The 25,816-nt window shown below is 46.5% G+C and overlaps 1 long non-coding RNA gene and 1 pseudogene across 1 annotated transcript in view; both read left to right on the top strand.

Moving 5' to 3' along the window:
- Positions 1–25,816, top strand: part of LOC113889452 — a 174,655-nt gene that overhangs the window by 41,758 nt on the left and 107,081 nt on the right. The window contains exons 3-4 of the long non-coding RNA XR_003510265.1: positions 18,780–18,887; positions 25,451–25,619. This is a non-coding gene — a long non-coding RNA (uncharacterized LOC113889452). The remainder of the gene's footprint in view (positions 1–18,779; positions 18,888–25,450; positions 25,620–25,816) is intronic.
- On the top strand, positions 771–1,154 carry LOC113889451 (annotated as a pseudogene).

Below are 25,816 nucleotides of genomic sequence, written 5' to 3'. Positions count from 1 at the left end.
TTTGTGTATGTGTGACCTGGACCTAGGCAGGCCCTTGGTGTTCTGACTCAGTTTCATAGGAATCTGACTCAATTCTGACTCAAAGCATGGAGACTAGTTGCTTAACACAGCTCTCTCTAATAATAGGTTTATAATAACTTTTTTTATGTTGATTTTTTAAACTGAGTACCTTTCAAACCCCAGTGGATTGCAAAATGCCCCTTCTTGTCCTCCTCTTCACCCTGGTCTGGGCTACCATCCACTGGGGGCCTACCTTAGTCCTTTCAAGCTGCTGTAACAAAATCCCACCGACAAGATAAAGTTTTTATAAACAACAGAAATTTATTTCTCACAGTTCTGGAGGTGTGATGTAGAAGATCAGGGTGCTAGCACAGTCCGGTGAGGGCTCTTGTCCAGGCTGTAGGTGTCTCATTGTGTCCTCATGTGGCTAGAGTTCTCTCTGGAGCCTCTTTTATAAGTTACTAGTCCCATTTATGAGGATCCCCCCATAACTGAAGCACCTCTCAAAGCCATTACCTATTAATACTACCACCTTTGGTGTTAAAATTTCAACACATGAATTTGTGGGGTTCACAGAATCCCAGGGACCGGGGAGCCTGGTGGGCTGCCGTCTATGGGGTCGCACAGAGTCGGACACGACTGAAGTGACTTAGCAGCAGCAGTAGCAGCAGACATTCAGACCACAGCAGAGTCTGTCCTCAGTGGCTGTGAGCTAATTCTCCGTTAAATCAATCATCCAGTCTCTTTCTAATTCCCTGCCCGTCTTCAAGATGATGCCGCAGAAAGACAAGAAGCCTGAGAAGTCAGCCTGGAGGTTTAATTTGGACCAGGCTCATCCAATAGAAGATGGATTTTTGATTCTGGAAATTTTGAACATTTTTTTGTTAGAGAAAGTTAAAGTCAATGGAAAAGCTAGAAATCTTGGGAATGTCGTTCATATTGAATGCTTCAAGAATAAAATGATTTTTCCTGAGAAACAGTTCTCCAAAAGCTATTTGAAGTATCTTACCAAGAAATATCTTAAGAACAATCTTCATCGTTGACTTTATGTGGTTGTATCTGACAATGAGACTTATGAACTTTATTACTTCAAGATTAGTCAAGATGAGGGTGGATTTGAATCTGAGGATTAGGTAAAACTGCCCCTTACAGGGCTTTGTTTAGTAATAAAACAAATGAGGCATACAAGAGGAAGAAACATCTAGAAACAGACTTTTAGTTTATTAGTGAATAAAAAACATTGTACTCTATTTTTAAAAAATGAGTCACCCAGGAACGCATACCTGGACTGATTTACCTGTGCTTCCTTCCACCCCATAGATTTATTGTTTCACCTAACAATACTTTGGAAAATCACCAAGAGGTTTGCAAACCATACAGGCTAGACCCCATGCAAAGCCTTCCCTGTGGAGATGAAAAAGGTAGCACCACAGCAGTGTCACAGGAGGTCTGCTGAAACATAAAATTTAAATAAAGCCCAAAGCTTTATAGCATAATACCCCAAATGTTTGTGCTTTGATAAAAAATCACTCATACCAAGAATCAGGAAAATCTCAATGTGAGTGAGAAAAACCAGTAATCAGATACCCATATCTAGATGGTATAGGTGTTAGAATGACTTGTCGAAGAAAGATTTTGAAGCAACCATCATAATAACGTATCAGTGAGCCGTTATGAGCACACTTGAAACCCATGAAAACAGAAAGTAAGAAATTAGAAGAGAAGGAAGGGGCAAATGGAGATTTTAGGACTTAAATATAAAATACAGTAAGTTCAAACAAAAAGTTCAGTGGGTTGGCCCAATAGTAGAACTGTGGAAAGAATCCATGGACTTGAAAATAGAACAATAGAAAGTACTCAATCTGAACAACAGAGATAAAAATAGAAAAAAATGAACGTAGAATCAGGGACTTATGGAGCTATATAAAAGATCTTAGTGTTGTGGCACCAGAATCTTGGAAAAAGGGTAGAGATTAAAAAGTACTCAAAGAAATAATGACTGAAAAATTTCCTAAGTTTCCTGAAAATTTGTCCAAAAAACATAAGCTTACAAATTCATGAAACTGATGAACCCAAATATCATAAACCCCAAAACTTTATGCCAGGGCACATCATAGTCAAATGTTTGAAAACTAAAAGCAAAGAAAAAATTCTTGAAAGCAGCAAAAGAGAAAAGATGTATTATTTATAGGAGATAAACAATTTGAATGACAGCAGGTTTTCTTATCAAAATCCATGGAGGCCAGAAAGAGGTGGCATGTTTTTCACGTGTTAAAAGAAATGTCAACCCAGAATTCTATATCCATCAAACATATCCTTTAGGTATGAAGGAGAAACCAGGACTTTCTCAGAGGGAGGAAAATTAAGAGAACTTTCCCAGAAGACCTATCTTAAAGGAATGGCTAAAGGAAACTCTCTAAACAGAAAGAAAATAATGAAAGAAGAAATCTTGGCACATCAGGAAGGAAGAAAATAAAAGACAAAGATTAAAAGTATAGTGACAACATATTGAGATAAAGAATACTTTGAGGAACTTCCCTGGTGGTCCAGTGGTTAAGAATCCGCCTTCCAATGCAGGGGATGTGGGTTCAATCCCTGGTTGGGGAGCTAAGATCCCACGTGCCACAGGACTACTGAGCCAGAGCATTCTAGAGTCTACGTACCACAACTAGAGAGAAGCCCATGTGCCGCAAGGAAGATGCCAAGTGCTGCAACTAAGACCCAACAGCAAAATAAATAATATAGGAGCCACCAAAATGTCCATTGACAGAAAAATGGATGAAGAAGATGTGGTACATTTATACAAAGAAACATTACTCAGCCATTAAGGGAGTGCCATCATACCATTTGCAGCAACATGGATGGACCTAGAGATTGTCATCCTGAGTGAAGGAAGTCGGACAGAGAAGAACTGTTGTATGACATCCCTTATATGTGGACTCTAAAAAGAAACAATACGAATGAACTTACAAAGCAGAAAGAGAGAACAAACTTGTGGCTGGTGGGCAAAAGGGATCTTTAGGGAATTGGGGGTGAGCATGTACACACTGCTATCTTCAAAACGGATAACCAACAAGAATTTATTTTATAGCACATGGAACTCTGCTTGATGTTATGTGGCAGCCTGGATGGGAGGGGAGTTTGGGGGAGAATGGATACATGTGTACGTATGGCTGAGCCCCTTTGTTGTTCACATGAAACTGTCACAGCATTGTTGATCGGCAATATCCTAACACAAAATAAAAAGTTAAAAAAAAAGACTACTTCGAATTGCTACTATAGGTGGAGAGAAGTCCCGCTAACCCATATCAGAGAATTTAAATTGTGTTTTTGTAAGTCCTTACAGTTTTGTTTGATACTTTCTTCTGCAGTATATCCCATTTATGCTGACTGATTAAATCACAATGAATTGTTTTAACTTTGTGATTTTAATTTTCAATTATATTTATGTTCACTATAAATCTTTAAAAAATATTAATATGAAATTTTAAATTGTCTTTAAAAAATCCATATAACTTACCTAACCCTATAAGAGTGAAATCATTATGACCGGCTCAATAAATTCAGAGAAAAATATTGTCAAAAAAAAGTAATTAAAGGAATACTCAATTAGAAAGAGAAAGTAGATCATGGGTGAATTGAATAGAATATAGACTTTTAGAGTCAGAAAGACCTACATTCAAATTATGATCATGTCATAAAATTTCCTGAAAGTTTGACTCTTCAGAGACTGTTTCTTCTTTTGTAAAATGAATTGTTTAGAAGATTAAAGGAGGTACTGCTTATCAACAAGCTGTCTACCACATAATAGGGGCTCAATACATAACTGTTACTGATAACATTTACATAGGATATATATACATCCTTAAAAGTCCTGTACTAGCGGAAGACATAAAAAGAGAGGATCTGTTTGGGAAAACATATGAACTAATACTTGTATTTTAAGAAGTCCCAAAAGGTTAAAATCTATACTACATAAATACCTTATTCAAAGTTATACTTTGTTTTATTCATTTTTTAAAAATTATTTATAAAAGTAATATTTTTAATTGAGAAAGAAAATCACACAAAAAAATAATAGTAAGAAATCAAGAGATGAGACAATGAGATGAGATGGGACAAACAAGATGAGGTTATAAGGGCCCTGCATGAGTGCTTTTTGAATTAGCAGCAGACACTACTTCTCCCAAACCACTCATCTGTAAAATTGTCCCTGTCAACCACACTTGGGTATGACCAGTGTGGGAACAATAAAAGGCACACAAAAATGATACTTTTCCTAAATGTGCCATATTATCAATCTTATATTTAATTTTGTTAAGCTTTGACATGTGCAGAATTCCATCAAAATGTCTCTGTGTAATTTCATGGGAAGTATATTTAACCAAAGCTCTCTTTGGCTGATCTTGAAGGAACCATTTTCCAAGCTTGTTTGCCCAGCTGCTGCCTGGAACCCGTGGGGCTAGGATGAAATCAGTGATGAGGTTGGCAGGTGATCAGCCAGCCTTGAACAGAATATTTCAGATAATCGCCTGTATATTGCTTTTTAAGCTTCTGTAGTTTTAACTTTAATAGATTTTTAATATTTTAAACATGTTTTAAAGTTCACATATTTTTAGTTTTTGCACAAAGGCTCAAGTTGGATCCAAGTTTTTGTCCTGCTATTGCAATGAGAAGGTACAGGACTTGTTTTTAGTCCCATCGTCCTCACTGAACAGTGGCGCCTGTGGCCAGTCTTCCCGGGCCCTGCTAACGTGGGCACTGCAGCACAACTCAGAAGTTGGCCACATTTGGTTATTTGACTGTGTCAGCTCTACACATTCCACTTAACATTGCTGACTTTTGAGTCACCCGTAGAGACATGACTTCCTGCTTCTTCTCGGCAGCTGAGAAGACTGAACATCATAAAGGAGCTAGTCAAGGCCACATACGTGCCTCTACCATTCAAATTTTGAGTCCTTTTCCATTAACACACAGACAGCACTGACACTTGAAACATGCCACTAATTAAATGCCTAGATGTGAAGAAAAAATAAATAAGATTATGCTTAAAATAGGCCCTCAATAGATAGAAAATGAATAAGAAGAGATAACTCATAAACAGAAAAAGAGTAGACTACTATGCACAAGTAGAAGGGAAAATGTTTATCTTTAAGAATTTTTTTTCCAGGTGTGACAGCATTTAATTAATGAAAGAAAAAATTACATTTCCCTGTGACTTCTCTGGTAGTCCAGTGATTAAGACTCTGCACTTTCACTGTAGAGGCATGGGTTCGATCCCTGGGCAGGGAACTAAGATCTTGCATGTCACAGGGCCCATTGCGCGTGCGCACGCACACACACACACACACACACACACACACACACACACACACACATTTCCAGCCTCAGTCTATACTTGTAGGATCTACTATTCTATTGAGATTTTCTTGGGCAGTGTGTCATCTAAGGTGATCTAAGAATAATTTTTTTGAACAATAACATCTCTTAATTATTAAAAAAAAACCTTATAAAAAATGTTTAATGAAAATACCCAATTCTGATGAAGCTGGGGTGAAATAGGCGCATTCATCTAGGGCTGCAGCAGCTCAAGTTGATACAAAGTAGACTTGAAAGGCCAGAATCTCATGAAAAATAATGCAGAATAGTTTTGTATTGTATTACTCCCAGAATATATGATTAATAGTTTGATTTCCTTAACAGTAAATTAATGTGTGTGTGTGCATGTGCTCAGTCAAGGCTGACTCTTTGTGACCCCTTGGACTGTAGCCCACCAGGCTCTTCCCTCCATGGAATTTTCCAGGCAAGAATACTGGAGTGAGTTGCTGTTTCTTCCTGCAGGGAATCTTCCTGACCCAGGGATCGAACCCATGTCTCATGCATCTCCTGCATTGGCAGGCGGATTCTTTACTACTAGCTTCACCTGGGAAGGACAAATTAATATGTACAGGATAACAAACTACAAAAATGTACAGGTTGGGCTTACAGCCTTTTTTGAGGTGGTCAGTTCTGAGGAGTCCAAAGAATTAGCTCACCACTTCAGCTTTTCCAGCCAGTCTGAGTGTCCCATATCAAATGCCTTTCTACTCAGAGTACCTAGAACACCCAGAGGGGTTTCAGTTCCTTGTGCAAAACCCTAACCACTGAATGGGTTTGATAACATAGGGAGCAGTGTAATAGACTCAACCGGATGAAAATAGCATTACTGCTTGCTACTGTGAGTTTCTCTCAGTTCATTTCAGTCAGTCACTCAGCTGTGTATGACTCTGTGAACTCATGGACCGCAGCACGCCAGGCCTCCCTGTCCATCACCAACTCCCAGAGTTTACCCAAACTCATGTCCGTTGAGTCAGTGATGCCATCCAGCCATCTCATCCTCTGTCATTCCCTTCTACTCCTGCCTTCGATCTTTCCCAGCATCAGGGTCTTTTCAAATCAGTCAGCTCTTTGCATCAGGTGGCCAAAGTATTGGAGTTTAGGCTTCAACATCAGTCTTTCCAATGAATACCCAGGACTGATCTCCTTTAGGACTGTTTGGATCTCCTTGCAGTCCAAGGGACTCTCAAGAGTCTTCTCCAGCACCACAGCTCAAAAGCATCAATTCTTCGGCACTCAGCTTTCTTTATAGTCCAACTCTCACATCCATACGTGACTACTGGAAAAACCATAGCCTTGACTAGATGGACCTTTGTTGGCAAAGTAATGTCTCTGCTTTTGAATATGCTATCTAGGTTGGTCATAACTTTCCTTCCAAGGAGTAAACATCTTTTAATTTCATGGCTGCAATCACCATCTGCAGTGATTTTGGAACCCCAAAAAATAAAGTCAGCCACTGTTTCCCCATCTATTTGCCATGAAGTGATGGGACCAGATGCCATGATCTTAGTTTTCTGAATGTTGAGCTTTAAGCCAACTTTTTCACTCTCCTCTTTCACTTTCATCAAAAGGCTCTTTAGTTCTTCACTTTGTGCCACAAGGGTGGTGTCATCTGCATATCTGAGGTTATTGATGTTTCTCCCGGCAATCTTGATTCCAGCTTGTGTTTCATCCAGCCCAGAGTTTCTCATGATGTAGTCTGCATATAAATAAGCAGGGTGACAATATACAGCCTTGATGTACTCCTTTTCCTATTTGGAACCAGTCTATTGTTCCATGTCCAGTTCTAACTGTTGCTTCCTGACCTGCATACAGTTTTCTCAAGAGCTAAGGCAACCTAAATCCCTCTTAATACTAAAAAGCTTATTTACTTCTTGTCGATCCCTTGCTGAATAGCTACAATGTTGAGCTCCAAATCAAGTGTCAGGACTTAATATCTCTGCTAGAGAAAGGTGCATCTTAGGCCAGACTGGTGGTGCCTGGGACCTAACCATGGCCCTCCCTACCCCACAGGATGGTGTTTGAAAGGCCCTCATGATGAGTCCCTGGGAGAAGTTTTGTGCAGTTGGATGATACACTTGGTCACATTAGACTCCAAGCTAACATCCATCTGGTTGATACTGTGCTGCTAAGTCTATTAATACCTACAATGGGTGATTAGCCATTAACAAATCATGTTATTGTTCTACTCTAACCACCTGTCATAAAATATTCAGAGCGAAAAACGAGTTCCAGTTTAAATGGTCTGGGCCTCCCAGGTGGCACCCATGGTGAATAACCTGCCTGCCAGTGCAGGAGACCGAGAGATGCCGATTTGATCCCTGGGTCACTAAGATCCCCTGGAGAAGGGCATGGCAGTCCACTCCAGTATTCTTTTCTGGAGAATTCCCATGGACAGAGGAGCCTGGCAGGCTACAGTCCATAGGGGTCGCAAAGAGTTGGACACAACTGAAGTGACTTAGCACGCACGCATACATGCAGGCCTTTGGTCCAGTTCGGTAGGGAGCTCAGGTTTTATCATATTTTTGCATAGGCTAGATGTGGACCACAAACGGAAGAGTCCCAGGAGAAGCACCAAATGGCCCACCTCACACGAAGGTAGGGGCCTGGGTGGTGCAGGAATATGTGATGGGAGGAATGTCCAGAGCCCTCCCGATGGCTAGTCCTATCCCGAGCCTGACACTGACTCTGTAAGAGGTCCAGAGCCCTCCCGATGGCTAGTCCTATCCCGAGCCTGACACTGACTCTTGTGAGAGGCCACCTAGGGCTTGCTTGATGGCGGAGTAGAGTATCTATCCTCCCCGAGGTATTTGCACCCTTATCAAGAGAGATACTTCTGAGAGGCTTCCCTGGTGGCTCAGATGGTAAAGAATCTGCCTGCAATGCGGGAAACCCAGGTTCAATCCCTGGGTTGGGAAGATCCCCTGGAGAAGGAAATGGCAACCCACTCCAGTATTCTTGTCCTTGGAGAATCCCAAGGACAGAGGAACCCAGCAGGGTAGCTGAATCTTCTGGAAACTCCCTGGGTAAAGCGGGTATTGATATTTTTCAGGAGGCTCTCCTTTAGGCAGATAAGATTTCTTTCTGTATCTTTTAAAGCTTAAAATTTTCACTTTACCAACTGTGAGGGGCTCAGTGGCTCCACACCTCTCACCCTCCCAAACACTTGACTGGCTTCCTTACTTAGCATGCTATCGGCTGTGTTCTGAGAGAAAGCAGAATCTACGTGTCCTGAAACCGAGGCTCTGAAATACGTACTGAGACAGGAGGGAAGGGGGAAGCCTACAATCCTTAAAGAATGACACAGCTGTTGAGAAAACTGACTATGACAAAAACTGGGTAGAGCAAAGTAGTCCTAAGATGGCAGAAGATTCGATGTGCAGTGGTCCTGAGCCTCATTATAAGCTCATTGTAAAAGGTTAACGTGTGCTGCAAGAACACACCCACAGGCACCATGGCAGTTCCGAGGTATTTCATAAAAGGCCAAAAAGTGAGTGGCCCAATTCCTGGAATTCCCTGTCTCTTCCCCAAAAGAGTTGTAGCAATCTTCCTGCTTGTTAGCCTCAGAAGTTACCCAGCCCTTAAAAACTAGCCACCCCATGCGTCAGGGCGGCTCTCGCCCTCTGAGATGGAACGCTTCTGCCTGTGGAATGTGTCTCTCTCTGCAGACCTGCTGTCACGGCACTGTGGCTCACTCCGGAAGCCAGGACCCTCGCTTGGTATCCATTCCAGGGACTCACTTAAGACCTAGGACATGACCATCCCCGTCCCCCATTTTCCTGCAACATCTCTACAAAGGAAGAGGAAGAAGGTAGTCCCTCTCTCCTTCCCCACTTTTCCTTTGATTATAAAAATGTAGGCAACTTAGTTCTTGAGCCCTTCTGCCTACCCGTTTCTATCCCTCACAAGTGTAGTATATTAATAAATCTACACAAATTAGCTACTAAACCACCACCACCACTTCTTACCTATCACTTTACCCCTCACTGAATTCCTTTTGCACTGAGACATAACAAACTTGAGCTTCATTCAGTCCTGGGACAAGTTGTGCAGTTTCAATACAGTAGCCATTCTGCTGTATTCTACTGATCTAAGCAAGACACAAGAACAGACCAGACTCAAAGATTGGAGAAATAGACTATACTTCTGAGGGAGGGAGAGCGAAGAATCTGTAGCCATATTTAATCTTCCACAAAGAGTTTGACTGGTATACGGAGTTGTTATTGTTGTTTATTTGCTAAGTCATGTCCGACTCTTTGCGACCCCATGGGCTGTAGCCCACCAGGCTCTCTGTCCATGGGATTCTCCAGGCAAGAATACTATAGTAAGTTGCCATTTCCTTCTCCAGAGGGTCTTCCCAACCCAGCTATTGAACCTGTCTCCTGAATTGCAGGCAAATTCTTCACCACTGAGCCACTGGGGAAGCCGGGAACATGGGTTAGGTGAAGGCAAACCATCCTTTGCCTTACTGAGCTGGAGTCTTGAAGGAGCCATAAACCTCCTTCCCTACACACTGCTCTGCTCCCTTTAGAAAGAAATCAGCAAAAGCCTGATCACTCCCAAAAATGTTCACCCGAAGCTCCCAGCATCTCTCCCTTCTCACAACCTCTCTCTGTTCTGTAGCTAAACTACAGCCAGGCTCTATGAGCTTGATTTGTTTTTGTTTGTTTTTAATTTTGTTACTTGTTTTTGGCTGTGCTGGGTCTTCCTTGCTGTGCATGGGCTTTCTCTAGTCGCAAAGATTAGGAGCTATTCTCCAGTTGGGGCATGCAGGCTTTTCATTGCGGTGGCTTCTCTTGTTGCAGAGCATTGGCTTTAGGTGTGCGGGCTTCGGTAGTTGCAGCACACAGGCCGAGTACTTGTGGTTCACCGGCTCAGTTGCCCTGAGACATGGGATTTTCGTGGGCCAGGGAGCAAACCTGTGTTCCCTGTATCGGCAGGCAGAGTCCCAACCACTGGGCCGCAGGGGAGTCGGCTCTGTGATCCTGGGCGTGCCACTTTTCCTCTCTGGCCATCCCTCTCAGACACCCACTGCTCTCCCCACCTTTCACAGCCTGAGAAGTCAGCTCAGAATGAGTTGAGTGGAGAATCAGAAAAGCTCTTTGAGGCTCCTTAGACCTCCCAGTCACAAAAGAAAATTTAGGATAACAAATCTGGGTGGAAAATGAACGGTAGAATGGAAGGGCCTGGTGGGGGCACTCACAGGAAGTGGCATGGAAGGGAGCTAAGAACAGAAAGTCACCTTTAACTTCCCTGCCTCAGAGGGGTCACATGCTGCCCTAGGCATTAACTGTAACACTTGGGGCCAGTTGTCTTGCTGAGATGATAGCAACTAATAGCCCATAATTACCCATAATGACTTCACAGGGCTCAGCTCAGGTAGGAGCCCTGGCATTTCCAGGTAATGGCTTTTATTCCCTTTTAATTTTGAGTGTGTTAGCTCCCTGTATGGACTGAAAGGCATTCATTAACACAAGTGCCTTTGATAATTAGGTTGATTTTGACTCATGTGCTTTTCATTAACTACTTCAAGTCAGTATGGGTTAGGGCCCCACTTCTGGGCCAGGACAACAGAGACAGAAAACTCAAAGTTTTCTCAAAAGGGGTCATTGGTGTCCAGAGAAGACAGAGGGAGCTTCATTGCTGTGCTCCTGGGGGAAGAGGAAAAGCAGGCGGAAGACGCTTGAGGGGACAGCTGCAAGGGACAGCACCCACAGGCTGAGCCTGTTTTCTCATTGGTGAATTGAGGCTTACAATTGGAATTGATCAGGGATTCCTGCCTGCATTTTTATTCATGTAAGGACGAAAGGCTTCCCTGGTGGCTCAGTGGTAAAGAATCTGCCTGCCGATGTAAGAGATGCAGATTCGATCCCTGGGTCAAGAAGATCCCCTAGAGAAGGAAATGGCAACCCACCCCGGTGTTCTTGCCTGGGAGATCCCAGGGATGGAGGAGCCTGGCAGGTTACAGTCCATGGGTTTGCAAAAGAGTTGGACACAACTTAGCAACTAAAACAACAAGGAAAAATAATGAGGTGAGACTTTGAAATTAAGTGGGAGTCCTGACGTGGACAGCTCATAGATCCAGGTAATCTCTGCCTGGTTTGTCTTTGACTGGGCTATTTTACAACCTGTAGAGGTAAAAGTTTAAATACACACGCATGCATGCATGCCTAGTCACTTCAGTCGTGTCTGAATCTTTGCGACCCTATAGGGTGTAGCCTGCCAGGCTTCTGTGTCCATGGGATTCTTCAGGCAAGAATACTGGAGTGGGTTGCCATGCCCTCCTCCAGGGGATCTTCCCGACTCAGCTATCGAACCCAAACCCTGGTCTCTCAGTCTCCTGCATTGGTAGGCGGGTTCTTTACCACTAATGCCACCTCATAGTAGGGCAATTAATTCATTTCTAAAGAAATGCAAACTGGCCATTTCACAATGGATGCTATTGATTCCTATGGGTATTGGCCAGTTTTGCCAGTTCTTTGAATTTCCAACTATTTGTTTATTCATTTTGACATTCCTTATCTGACTATAAATCTGTAGTCCTTTGGCATTCTTTGGACTTGGTTGTAATACCTCAAGGCTTCCTCATTAAATAATGAGTTAAGTTTTTGACACAGGTGCATTTTGTATCTGAGTAAGAGGTGTATCCTCTTCACATCTTACAGAGAAGCGTAGGTGATCCAGAGAGGGGATGGGACGTTCTCAGGATCACACAGCTTATTTGTGCCAAAGCTGTGACCAGAAGCAGGTTCTTTTGACTTATCTGTGTTTGGTAATCCCTGATGTAACTCACAGAATTGTCATGAGAGCCAGAAGGTGGAAGAGAAAAAATGGTGTGAAAAGTGAGACACGCTGCTGTGAAGAGGTGAGGGGTTCTTGTGTAGCAGGTCAGGGTGGGGAGTGGAGGCTTATCAGGTCCTGGGTTTCAGCCCCACCCACCAGGCGTGTGAGCATGGCCAGGTCATTCCGCCTCCCTCAGTCTTATTACCTGCCCTGCTTACCTCACAGAGCCCTGGTAAAGAGGAGGTGAGGTGAGAAAGGGCGCTTGCAAAAGAGTTCTGATGATTTTTTTAAGTGTACCCATGTATTCTGATACTCCTCTCTTCAAGAGATGGAGCCGCATTCCCCTTGCTTGCATGTGGGCTGTATTTTGTTAGATGTGACTCAATTCTGACAGGGTAAAGCAGAAGTGAGGGTTTGTTATGTGTGTGACTAGGTCATGAAATAGCATGGTGGCTTCCACTTGGCTAAGCTGTCTCTTGGGTTTCTCTTGCGGGGAAAGCCAGCTGCCCTGTCTTGAGAAAACTCAGGAGAGGCCCTCATGAGGAACAGAGGCCTCCAGCCAACAGCCACGTGTAGTCACTTTGAGAGATTTCAGGGCTGATCAAGGAAAAAGATAACCAGGAGGTTGGCAGTAGCAGACAATGAGCTTTATTTGGGTTTACACTGGTAAAAGGGCTTTCAAGTCCTTTATAACATGAGACCTTCCATGGTCAGTCACTTGGGGCCATCACCGAGAAAAGGAGGGCAAGGAAACTCCTGGAGGAGAGGGAGATGGAGAGGCCCCCTCATGCCTAGATGATGTGGTCCAGCAACGTGATGGGGAGTCTCACGATGAGAGAGCCCCAAGGGGCAGCGGTAGCTTGGATCATCAGTAGCCCCAGAGTTTACTGTACTGATGGCTTGCAGATGGGGTTCAGTGTGGGGAGGAATGCAAAGCAGGCAGGGTCCAAATGGCTAGAGATAAATTTAAAACAACTGGGGGTGTAAAAATTTGAATTTGGCACCAGTAGGCTCTTGAGCCAATGGTCTCAGCTGGCTGTGAGGGGCCATCTTTGCCTCATTAAATAACCGTGTCCATCTTAGAAGCAGAGACTTCAATCCCAATCAAGCCTCAGGTGACTGTAGCCCCAGAAGAACTTGACTGAAATTTCATGAGAGACTCTGAGCCACAACAACCCAGCTGCCACATTTCTAACCCCCAGACACTGTGTGAGATACAAATGCTTGTTGTCTTAAGCTACTAAGCTTTGGGATCTTTGTTCCACAGCAGTAGATAACTGATACAGATGCACAAAGCCAATCAAGTGGCAATAAAGGCTGGCTTTGTGCTCACTCCCTCTTTCTCCCAGGAGACCAGTTGTTGCTTTGGGACCGAAAAGGCACAAATCCCATTAGCAGCAGCCGCTTGCTTTCTAAATTATTTAGCCCTCCTTTGCCTTCATCCACGCCCCAGATCTTTTAAAATATTAAGACTTTAAATAGGCTTGGGCTTCAGCTTGGGAACCTATCGATACATTTCTCTCCCACCCTGCCACACTCTCCTCAGCCCAAAGCCAGAACGGTCTTAAAGAAAGCTGTGTCTGCCCTGATTGATCTTTCCCCTCGGCTGTGGCTCAGTGTGATTGACTCCAGCTGAGTTCTAAGTAGGGACTTGGCTTCACCAGTCCTGGGAGCTGGATGATGGCACTGCCAAGTTGGCGGACACCTGTCCCCTTCCAGTCTCACCACCCTCAGCCTGGATGTTCTTTCAGGGCTCTGGCTTGAATCTCTCCTGATCCAGCTTAAATCTGCACCCTTCTCACTTTCTCGACAAAGGAGTTTCTTCCCAGCAAATGCAGCCTCCTGTTTGCCCCAGCTCATGGGGCTTTGTCAGAACTGGTGGTCTGAGCAGCTCCTCTCGCTCCCAGCATGGCCCATTGACCCCCTCCCAGAAGAGGACAAAACCCACACTGTGTGTGGCATGCTTCATCATCAGCCAACTGTCAGCTCCCTTGCTGCCCCAGGGAGGCCGGTGAAGCTTCTGGGGATCCCTGCACCCCACACAGCTGAGACCAGGAGAGGAGTCCCAAGCTCTCTTCTCAGCTCTGTCCTCTGCTCTCCTAGGGTGGCTCCTCTTGACCTCTCTGTCCTCACCTGCTAGTCGAGTGGGGGGCATCTGTCTGTCTGGGCTGCAGAAGCTTGCGTCTCCATTTGACCTGTAGAAAAGCCAAGACAGGCAGTCCAGCTTGGCTGGGTCCCTGGGACTGGAGTTCCTGCTCGGTGCTCAGTCCCCCAGACAGCCAGGCTAGCCCTCACCTTCCACCCAGACCCTGCACTGGGGGTGGGAAAAGTGGGCCCCGGGATTCAGGGATGGTTCCCTCCTGTTTCCCAGCCTCCCCCGGGGTTCTTCCCCCGTCTCCTCTGTCTAGTGAACTGGGACGCTTCCTTCTGAGCTCAGTGCAGAGGCCACCTTCTCTGATCCTTCCCTGTCCCCTCAGAGGAGGACTGGAGGACCCGGGCACCCCTCCAGCCCCTTCCCATCCTATCCCGGTGCTTTGGGGTCACTCCCAATTTACACTTATTCTCTCTCCCCCTGTTGATTTCTCACCTCCAGCCAGGACAGGAAAGGGCCCCTGGTGCTCATGGCTGTGTCTGTATTTCAGCCCTTCCTGGTTGTTGCAGCCGTAAGTTTGAGAACCGCTTGGCGAATTCCCAGCCTTTCCTGACTAGGGTCAGCTTAACATACCCCAGCTTGGGCTACTGGAAGGGAGGGCGCAAGATCCGGCTCAGCCCAGGAATACCTCAGAAGGGCCTTGGAAATGTCTGACTGGAGCCAGCGGCTGACTGGGCTGCTTACAGAAGGCCATGGGCTGTCCAGGCCATGGGGTGACCGTCTTACTACGCGTCGGCTCTGCTGTCAGGGAGCGGTGCGGCGCCTCGGCTGTGGGTCACGTGCACGTCCTCAGGGCTGCTGAGGGGCCGGGGCAGGGTCTACACATCCTGTGTTCCTCACAGCCAGGCCCGTCCTGGCCCCACACAGAACCTTGTGCTGTGGCTCTGCCTGGCAGGAGCTGACTGGTATGAGAAGAGCCGTCAAGCAGTCCCCACTGTGCAGGCACCGGAAGGGCCACTCTGAGATGACATGTCCCTTCACGGTCAGCGTTCCGCCAGGGCCCCATCAGCCGGGTCAGATCTAACCGCGTCGCTGTGCTGGGAGGGAGGCTGCGCTAGGTGACTCCTGTAAGCTGTCAGTTGGTCGGTATGAATTCCTTTCCACCACAGTTTAATACCTGAGTAAGTAAAGTTCCTGTGGTGAGCCCTTAGGTGATAGGTGAGGGAGGTAGTTTTTGGACAGTGGATCCAGGTCAGCGTTTCTGAAATCACTGCTCCTGGACAGTTAGTACCCTGTTCCTCTAACTGAGCTGGGTCACCCCAGCTGACCTGTCCCTGAGAGGTAGGAGCCAGGGTCCTGATTGGGGTGGTCTGTTTCCTCTACCCCTTCCTCTCTGCCCTCCCCTGGGAGTTCCATAGAAGGAGTGAGTAAGGAAGAGGCATCCAGAGTCAGACTCTCTCTTTAATTATCATCCAGAAGTTCCAAGAGAAACCAGCTCATTCCAGTTCCCACCACGCAGAAAAGTGAAAGTCGCTCAGTCTTGTCCGACTCTTTGCAACCCTGGGGTAGCAAGAGACTAGCCTCACCTGAGGAGGGCTCACGGGTGCTCTGAATGGAGCACCTCCCACCACGCAGAAGCCCTAAGGAAAACTTAAAATCCTGTCTCCTTTTTTTGTGGGGGGTGGAGGGTAAGCAATTAATGAGTGCTCTGTTCATCATGATGGAGATCAGAATTGTGATTTGTTAGCAAGTTTTTCATTTTCTTTCACTTTCTTGAGAAGTGGCTTCAGTGCAGGAGAGGAACAAGAAAAAAAGGGAACTAATACTTAGTGAGCATTTGTTAAATGCAGCAGGATTCTTAAGGGCTCTCATGAAATTGCTACCAGTTGCACAGTTCCTGTTCCCCCTTCTTAACATATCAGGAGGAAATACGTGATTTTCCTTTGGTCAACACAAGACCTGGGTGCAAAGGTAGATATCTCCATTCAGAGCACCAGTGAGCTTTCCTCAGGTGGGGCTAGTCTCTTGCTTCCCCAGGGACACAAAAATTTATCTGTTGGCTGGGATCCATGAAAGCCTCTCTCTCGCCTTCCAGGCTTCTGGGCCCCTCCACACACATACAGAGGCATATGTGGAATTTGAATATGTGAATAAGCAGGATATTATTGTATACAATGCAGTGTAAACTGGAAACAGATTGACAGTTGCCTGTTAAATGGGACATTTGTATACCCTAATACCCAGCATCTTATTGCTTATATATACATAGGGAAATGTTAGGACTGTATACCGGAACACATGTACAAAATGTCTTGGTATCATTGTTCAAAGTGAAATAGAAGTAGAAAACAGAAACAGTCCCAGCATCTATCAAAAGGTGAATGGGTGAATAAATAATGGCATATTCACTGTATGAGCTGGGATCCAGTCTGGAAAGCAGAAGTTACACTTTCAATCAGAGAAGTTATTACAGTGTATTGTTAGCAGATGCCCCTGAGGGCTGAAAGAAGACAGAGGGAGTGCTGAGCTCGACCCTTAATAAAAGTCAGAAAGCATCTCCCCGCTCCGCTCCGGGGTGGAGAAACAAAGGGTCAGGAGAGGGTTTTATAGACTTTGCAGGAGCTTGGAGGAAGAGCTCTAAGGAAGTGGAACTCTGACCTCCAAGGACAGGGCACCACCCACTGCTGCCTCTGAGAGGAAGTGAGAGGTTTGAGGGGAGTGAAGAAAGGACTGGAGGCTGGGGTTAAGTGCCACCACTGGAGAGTCACTGGAAGGAACCAGGGATGGAGATAAACAGTAGTCTTTTCTTCACTCCTCCACCCTTTAATTTTTCTTCAGTGTCATTAGCAGAATCTAACAGGATGCCAACTGAAAATGAGTCAAGAACCTAAATGCAAGAACTTAAAAAAAAAACAAACATTTATTTTTTATTTCTTTTTGGCTGTGCTGGATCGTTGCTCCACCAGTTTTCTCCAGTTTCTCTTCATTACAGCACACAGGCTGGATCGTTGCTCCACCAGTTTTCTCCAGTTTCTCTTCATTACAGCACACAGGCTTCTGGTTGTGGTGCCTTCTCTTGCTTCGGAGCGCAGGCTCTAGGACATGCAGGCTCTGGAGTTCCGCCTTGCCGGCTCTAGTGCATAGGCTCAGGCTCAGTGTTTGTGGAGCATGGGCTTAGTTGCTGCTAGGCCTGTGGAATCTTCCTGGACCAGGAATCGAACTGGTGTCCCTTGCATTGCAAGGTGGATTCTTAGCCACTGGACCACCAGGGAAGCCCCAAACTACACACTTTAAAATGGCTAATTTTAAAAGGAAAATTGGGGTAAAAAAAGGCAAGAGAAAATATGAAATTTAGGACAGTGGTTACTTCTCGTTTGGGGAGAAAGAAGGGAATGGGGATGAAGAGCAACACAAAGGAAGATGCAAGTTGTTGACATTTCAGCTCTCTTGTTGGGTTGCAGCCTCATGGGTGTTAACCATATTATGTTTTATAGATAATATTTTCTTACGTACGTGTTTTAAAATGCATTGTTGTTCAATCAGTCATGTCCAACTCTTTGTGAGCCCACGGACTGCAGCATGCCAGGTTTCCCTGTCCTTCACTATCTCCCAGAGTTTGCTCAAACTCATGTCTATTAAGTCGATGATGCCATTCAACCATCTCATCCTCTGTCATGCCCTTCTCCTCCTGCCCTCAGTCTTTCTCAGCATCAGGGTCTTTTCCATTGAGTCAGCTGTTCGTATCAGGTGGCCAAAGTATTGGAGCTTCAGCTTCAGCATCAACCCTTCCAATGAATATTCAGGGTTGATTTCCTTTTGGATTGACTGGTTTGATTTCCTTGCTGTCCAAGAGTCTTCTCCAGCACCACAGTTTGAAGGCATCAATTCTTCAGCAGTCTGCCTTCTTTATGGTCCAGCTCTCACACCCATACATGACTACTAGAGAAACCATAGCTTTGACTATATAGACCTGTCGACTAAAAAAAGATGTACAACTTGGGAGTTGTGAGTTAAGTTTTATTGGGGGCAAAATGAGGACTGCAGCCCGGGAGGCATCCCCTCGGATAGCTCTGAGAGACTGCTCCAAAGCAGCAGTGGGGGAAAGTCAATATATAAGGTTTTGGTGAAGGGGGAGTTCCATACCATGAAGATTTATTTTATAAAAAGTTTGTTGCTAGTCAGGAGGACCTGATGTCACCATGAAGGGATTTAGTGCTTTTCTAGATACGAGGAGATGCAAAGATTGGATCATAAAATTTGTTCCTAAAACATCTGTCTAAAGATCTGTCCCACCAGATTCCCTTGAGCACAGAGTGCCTCACTCCACCCTGAACTCCCTCAGTGAGTGTTGAAGGTCAACAATTTTGACACTGCAGGGTTTGATCTCCGCAGAGGCAGATGGCGAATGCCCTTGTTGTTCATTCATCGGCAGCCATCTTGGCAAGTGCCAATCTGTAGTCGACAGACCTTTGTCAGCAAAGTGATGTCTCTGCTTTTTAACCTGTCTGTGCTTTTTTAACCTGTCTAGGTTTTAACAGCTGTCTTGGAGACCCCGGTTTGATTTCCTGGGTCAGGAAGATCCACAGGAGGAGGGATAGACTACCCACTCCAGGATTCTTGGGCTTCCGCCTGCAAGGTGAGAGACCTGAGTTTGATCCCTGGGTTGGGAAGATCCCCTGGAGAAGGGAAAGGCTACCTACTCTTGTATTCTGGCCTGGAGAATTCCATGGACTGTGTAGTCCATGGGGTCACAAAGAGTCCGACACGAGTGAGCGACTTTCACTTCACTTCTAGGTTTTAAAATGCGTAGAATTTTGAATTTTAAAATATAAGTGAGAAAACCTTTTACTCAGAGATAAAAGGAGGGAATGTAGCTTGGAGGCAGGCCAGTTGGAATAGTGGACATGGGCGGTGCAGAGCCCTGACATCTGTGGGACAGCCCGGGAGGGGCTACAGGAGGAGGGCAGGGGGTGTGCAGGAAGAGGGCAGCCCGGGATCCTGGCGGTGGGGCTGCAGGGCCGCCCTTGCCCACACGAGGGCACCCACACTACTGCATCTAAGCGGCGGTGGCGGCCGGGCGTGCCAGGATGGGCTGGGGACAGGAAAGGAAAGCAGCCCGGGAGAGGCCTTCTGGGGAAAGTAGGGTGGAGGAGAGCATCCTGTCCACCTACAGACTGGCCCCTCAGCTTTCTTGTGTGGTCAAACCTTGAAGAGAGTCAGTGTGAGATTCGAATGGAAACAGAGCCGGCTTTCAGGCTGGGAGGAATTCATGGGAGTCTCCATCAAGCCTGCCTGTGGGGGGCGGGGTGGGTGTTTGCTATTTATTGAGGGGTGTGTGGTATGCCTGTGCTGTGTTGGGAGTGACTATTTAGGTTAGAGGGTGTGGGTGTGTGTTTTCCCCAGGAATATAGTGGAGAGTGGGAGCAGGGCGTGGAGAGGGGCTGTTCCTGCTTCCCTAGGGTCTGATGTACAAACAGGAAGGGGAACCTGCAGCAAGATCCAGCTGGTGAGGACTCAGAACTTTTCCCCCTCAGAGGAGCCCTGGGTGTGAAAGAGAAGGGAGGAGCCTGGCTGCTGGCCTGTGGAGGACACCTCCCTCAGTCTGGCCCAGCAGGATTGTGTATCAGTGCCTTCCTCGTGGGTCTGCAGACAACCCCCTACCCCACCAAGCCTTCTAGTGATGGCTCAGCACCCAAGGCTAGCATGCCACAGGGCTGCCAGACCCTGGATCCTGCCTCTTCCTGCTGCTCCGGGACTTGGTGTTACAACTTGTGCCCCAGGGCATAGCCCAGCAGAGGTCTGTGACCTGAGAAACCCTGCTGACCTCACTTTAGACCAGAACATTTTTTTTCTCCTAAAACCAGTGGCAGGGAGCCCAGGTTTGAGGAGGGTATGAAGAGTGGGAGAATACGCCATCTCAAATACGCCTCCAGGGCAGAAGGATTATTTTGAGCTGATTATTTTCAGAAACTACAGACAAAGGAAGCTTCTGAAAAACAGTAGAAATGACTCTTTTGAGAGAGATGTGCATTTATAAAAGAAATCTCCATTTGCGAGGGTGTCTCCCTCAGTGGGTGGGGAAGTTGACTATAAATCACAGAATTATAAAAATCTGTGGAAAGGGCGTTTACTTAAATCTACATAACAAACCTTCCCCTTGTTTACTCTGCTTTTCCGGGTAATCTCCCAGAACTGGCTTGCTCCCTGACCTGCCCTCACCTTTGCTTCCTGTTTTTGGCGGAAGGTAGTGTTTAAACTGCTAGCTTAGACCCCTTGGGAGAGTTAAGTTTTTGTCCCTGGGTATCTCCCTGGTGTACAAGTATATGTGGATAAACTTTGGTTTCTTTCTTATCTTTTTGTTTACAGAGGTCTCAGTTGAGAGCTCAGAAGAGTTGAGGAAAGTTACTTTTCCTCCCCTATGGGGGATGGGGGTGAACGGGGTTGAGGGGACAGCTAGGGGGACCTGGAGGCTCCTCCCCATCCCACCAGTCACAGCTACTGCGTGTAAAAGTGCTCTGCGGGCTGTATCCTGGAGTCTCAGCCCAGATTTGAGAGCATTATAGTGGAAATTAAGCCCAGGGTGGGAGCCTCTGGCCAGTAGGCTGAGGCCCCAGGGCAGTGTCCCAGAGCAGAGAAGAGAAAGTCCTGCAACTCCTCAGTCAAAGGAAGAGGAGGGATAGGAAGTCACAGGTGTCCTCTGGATGAGCAGGACTTTGCGGTGCCAGGAGACACCCTGTGGGGGAAGGAGAACAAGAGCGAGGCTCCAGACATCTCCCCAGTGGCCTGGCCCTGGCTCTGTACACCTCATCTTTCTAGGCGCCTCATTTCTAGGTCCAGCCAAACAACCATGAGGAAGCTGTGAGAGAACAACATTCTTCTGGGATGGGACCACCCTGGGGAGTAGCGGAAACCTGGCTGGTTCAGGGAGCAAGGCTTAATGACCATGTAGTCATTAAGAAGGCATTAGTGGGCTTCCTTGGTGGCTCAGTGGTAAAGAATCTGCCTGCTAATGTAGGGGACATGGATCTGATCCCTGGTCTGGGAAGATACCACATGCCACAGGACAAGTGAGCCCATGCACCACAATGACTAAGCCCTCACTCTAGAGCCCATGAGAACAAAAAGAGAAGCCACTGCAATAAAAAGCCTGCAAATTGCAAGTAGAGAGTAGCACCTACTTGCTGAAACTGGAGAAGTGCCATGCACAGCATTCAAGACCCAGCACAGCCATAAATAAATAAATCTTTTTTAAAAAAAGGCATTAGCATCAGTCCTGGGTTGGCTGAAATTCCACTCAGCCACCTACTAGCCATGGGAACTTAAATGAGCAGATTACTTAATTTCAGTTTCATCATCTGCAAAATGGGGACAATAATTACATTGCAGAATTATGAAGATATAGAAATTAGGAATGTGGAATGCTGAATCAATAGTAAATGCTGTTACTATTGAAACTGACACCCCCCCCAAAAAAAAATAACAACTGAGTTCCTCTGCTGAGTTTATGCTTAATCTGTCTATGCAAAACTTTATTCCCTTTCTTGTCCCACATGTGTTCCCTTCAGGATTGAGGATTATCAAAGATAAAAGTGAACTGAAACCTAGCAGAGGTCTCCCAACTACAAAAAACCTTTCCATTTGTAGGAAAAGGCCTTAGTCTTCTAGGCCTGAGTAGATTCAAGCAGTTACTGACTAGGGAAGTGAGGGAATGCTGAAATAAAGGAAAAGCAGCCAAGAGACAATAGTTGAGTGATAAATCAGAGTCCTGATATATAGCAATCCGACATGTATCTTTGAGTTGTTCTGCAGGAACTGAGACCCCTACTCAGGTGGAGGTCAAGCCAAGCACAAGCACACAGATCCAGACTGGTAGGAGCCAGAAGGCTGGTGATTAAGATTCCTGAATTATCACCCTGTTACCTCATCACCAGCCAGTCAGAAGAAAGTCATGCACCCTGCAGCCCTTCACCCCAAATGTTGCCTGTAAAAACACTTCCATGAAAACCATCTGGGAGTTTGGATCTTTTGAGTGTTCAAGCCGCCTCTCCACCTTGCTGGGCCCTGCTGTGCCTGCCTTCATCACAACTTGGAGTTAGTAAGTTGGCTTTGCTATGCCATGAGCAAGCAGACCCAAGTTCAGTTCGGTAATAGTCATTATTTTCCAATACCCAGACCCATGTAGGATGGATGGCTCCAGGCCTCTCTTCCAGGCTCTGACCAAAGCCAGCCTGTAATTTGCCTGTACTACGGTACTGTGATAGTGAATCACTAAGAAGATTCTATGTTATAACAGGAGTGGATTCATGTCTCTCTGTTGAAAAGAGCCTCTGGGGAGATGCCTTGATTCCAAAGGCTGAGTCTGTTGGGTGGTGGGCCTGTCCTTTCATCAAGAATCTCACAGCAGAAGGAACATAGAACTTTCAGAGAAGGAGACCGGGGGTGGCGTCTGTCTCCACTGCCTGCCTCAATAGAAGCTGGGGGCCCAGGAGCTCTGTGTAAGGCTGTGCTGATGTCCCTTGTACCTTTCCTATCTTGAGGGTCAGAGGTCAGGGGTCAAGTCCCTTTGGTGGTAGGATGAAGAGAAAATGGCCTGAACTTAGGCTTTCCTAAATTGTAACTTGTATGTACAGCTTTCTCCTTCTCTCTGCTCTGGAGTCTCTCAGACATCCGGTTAAAACTCCCTTAGGTGAGGTAGGGAGATGCCTCCCTGGTTCATAGCACATAATAGCTGGTTAATAAATGTTGCTGGAACTGAATTGCATACAGCCACTAAGGTCGATGGGAGGGAAGGGGCTTTATGTGAGTTCAGTCTACAGGCAGGAGCCTGTAGGTGGGCACCACCCAGGATCAGGTGCCAGGAGTTGATGGGGGCCCCGCCCTTCCAGGTGTGCCTGCTGCTGAGACCTGGCAGCCACCCTGAGTTTCGCCCTGTTCCCACTCCCACCTTACTCTGTCCACTCTGCCTTGTAAACTCGATTGAATCTGCTCAGCCTTTTCTGTTGTCCTCTTCTTGGCAACCCTGTTTCCAGCCCAGACTACTGTAACATCATACCTGAAACCCTCGCTTCCAACTGATTGCACAAAATGCATCGAAGTGATATCACTGAAACCAGAATGGGAGAGTCTTCTCCCTGCTTAAACTCCACTGTGTGTACCCACTGCACTTCCCTGGTGGCTTGCCTGCCAATGCAGATGTGGGTTTGATCCCCAGGTCAGGAAGATCCCCTGGAGAAGGAAATGACCACCCAGTCCAGAATTCTGGCCTGGGAAATGCCACGGACAGAGGATCCTGGTGGGCTACAGTCTATGGGTCATGAAAGAGCTGGACACAGCAACTAGACAACAGCAGGCATCCCCATTGCCCACAAGATAAAGCTCAAATTCTTCCAAAAATGACATGTAAAGCTGCATGCTCCTGCTTTCTTCTCCTTTCTTATACACGCCCCACCCCACCCTCACTCTGGGCACTGGTCAGACTTAACTGTCCACTAGTGGGGAATGCCAAGCACTCTTTTTTATCTTGCAGGGTTTTGTGTATGTATATGCTTCCTCAAGGTGGAAATTAGCACACACACACACACACACACACACACACACACACACACACACACACACACACACACACACACACACACACACACACACACACACACACCCCATTTCCTCCTGCTTAGTCTGGTTAATTTCTAGCTCTCCTTCAAGCCTCTAACTCCGCTGCTGCTGGGAACTGGCACTTGCCTCTCTCCCCTCCCCGCCCCACCAGTGCTGGCCTGGGTGTCCCCTCTCTGTGCTCTCAGGCCTTTACAGAACACTTTCGCATCAACTCCTTGCCTTCGTGATCCCAGTGTTTGCTCCCCTGGACTCTTCTCACTACTTCAGGATCTGGCCCTGCCTTGTTCACTGCTGTATCTCCAGGCCCTGGCCCAGCGCTCGCACGTGGCAGGCATGTAGCCATAACCACTGTAACATTTGCCAGAGCCCAGGACCTGGGAGGGTGCCTCCTGACATAAATGCGGTTAATCCTCACATGGTTAAATAGCACCCAGAATCCATTCCCACCTGTTTCTTGTCCTATAGAAGCGGAAAGCTAAAGCCTTACCTCCCAGACTCACTTCTTTGGGAGTGGTGGGTGCACACTGAGACCCTCACATGGGATTTGGAGGGTGGAAGGGAACCAGAGACCGCCTTCCTGCTGCTTTGGCTGCTCCCTTCTGGCAAGCAGGGTCACACAGATGGGCATCATTTCTGGCAGCGTGTCCAGTGTGCGGTCCCCACCCCTAGCAGCAGCAGTGGAGCCCCTGCCTGCTCCCGGGATCACAGCCAAGTCAGTGTATCCTGAACTGAGAACTCGGGTTGCCAGTGGCAACCTCCATTTGCCCACCTTCCTCTCCTGCCCAGGACTAGGGAGCAGTTCTCCAGAGACTCAACCTTACCTCCTCTCCTCCCCCATCCAACCATCCCATAAGCATCTAGCCCTGTCTCAAGTCACTTTGCTCAAAACACCTCGAGTGGTTCCTATTTCCTGCACTGAACTCCGGCTGATACGACCGTTGTCATCCATATTTTACAGATGGGGAAACCGAGGCACAGGGAAGCAAAGTGGTCTTCCCAGAGCTACACAGCTGGTGAGTGGTAGGGCCAGGCTCGAAACCCAGGTATTCCTGAGCTCTGAACTGTTAGCCCACCAGGCTCTTCTGCCAATGGTATTCTCCAGGCAGGAATACTGGAGTAGGTTGTCATTTCCTTCTCCACGGGAACTTCTTGACCCAGATGGAACCTGCATCTCCTGCTTTGGCAGGTGGATTCTTTACCACTGAGCCATCAGGAAAGCCCTCCTGCCAGCATACCATCTCCTGTTAGGCAGCTAAGAGTATAGAGGAAGCCAAAGGATTGTCCCGTAAGGAGAAAAGTAAATCAAAGCAGTTGGTTGACACTTAAATACTAATTCCTTTAGTATTTAAAGGACACCAGTCTTGCTGATGACATGTGTGGGCAGCCACTGGGCTAGCCCGTCTCCCTGGACAGATCCTCCTCTGGAGTCTTCACTCACTTATTCATTCTTTTATAGATTCAACAAATATGTGCTGTCACATAACAAGCATAATCAGATCTTCCATGCCTCACACAGATGTTCCAGGGGAAACAAGTCTGCATTTCGTTGTTGACTAGTCCCTCTTTCAACATCCCCTCTTTCCACAGGTGGACACCAATTAGCAATGACTCCAAGCGTGCCAGTTGCCTGTGAGACGTGGGGAGTGGTGCTGGATGCCTATGCCTGTAATGAGGATTTACATTCCTAGAGATCTGAGATAACTCGGATGTTAATTCTCCACAGCCACAGGTCTGCCAGCAGAAGTTCAGCCAAAAGGTAGGAAGGGAGGGGAGGGAGCCTAACAATGGGTATAGAACACAGATGCTTTTTTACTCATTTCTCTGAGGCTGTGCATAGGCTTCACAGGAATCTCCTGTGTTTGTCCCTTTATAGACCTGGGCTTGGAAACTTGCTGGTAATTCACTCGAGCTCCTGCAGGTCACCTTCTGGATTTTTAGGGTCCTCATCACACT

The sequence above is a fragment of the Bos indicus x Bos taurus genome, chromosome 3, assembly GCF_003369695.1.
Source record: "Bos indicus x Bos taurus breed Angus x Brahman F1 hybrid chromosome 3, Bos_hybrid_MaternalHap_v2.0, whole genome shotgun sequence".
In the NCBI taxonomy this organism is placed as follows: domain Eukaryota; kingdom Metazoa; phylum Chordata; class Mammalia; order Artiodactyla; family Bovidae; genus Bos; species Bos indicus x Bos taurus.
The sequence above is the reverse complement of the archived record's forward strand: the minus strand, read 5'-3'. Positions and strand labels throughout refer to the sequence as shown.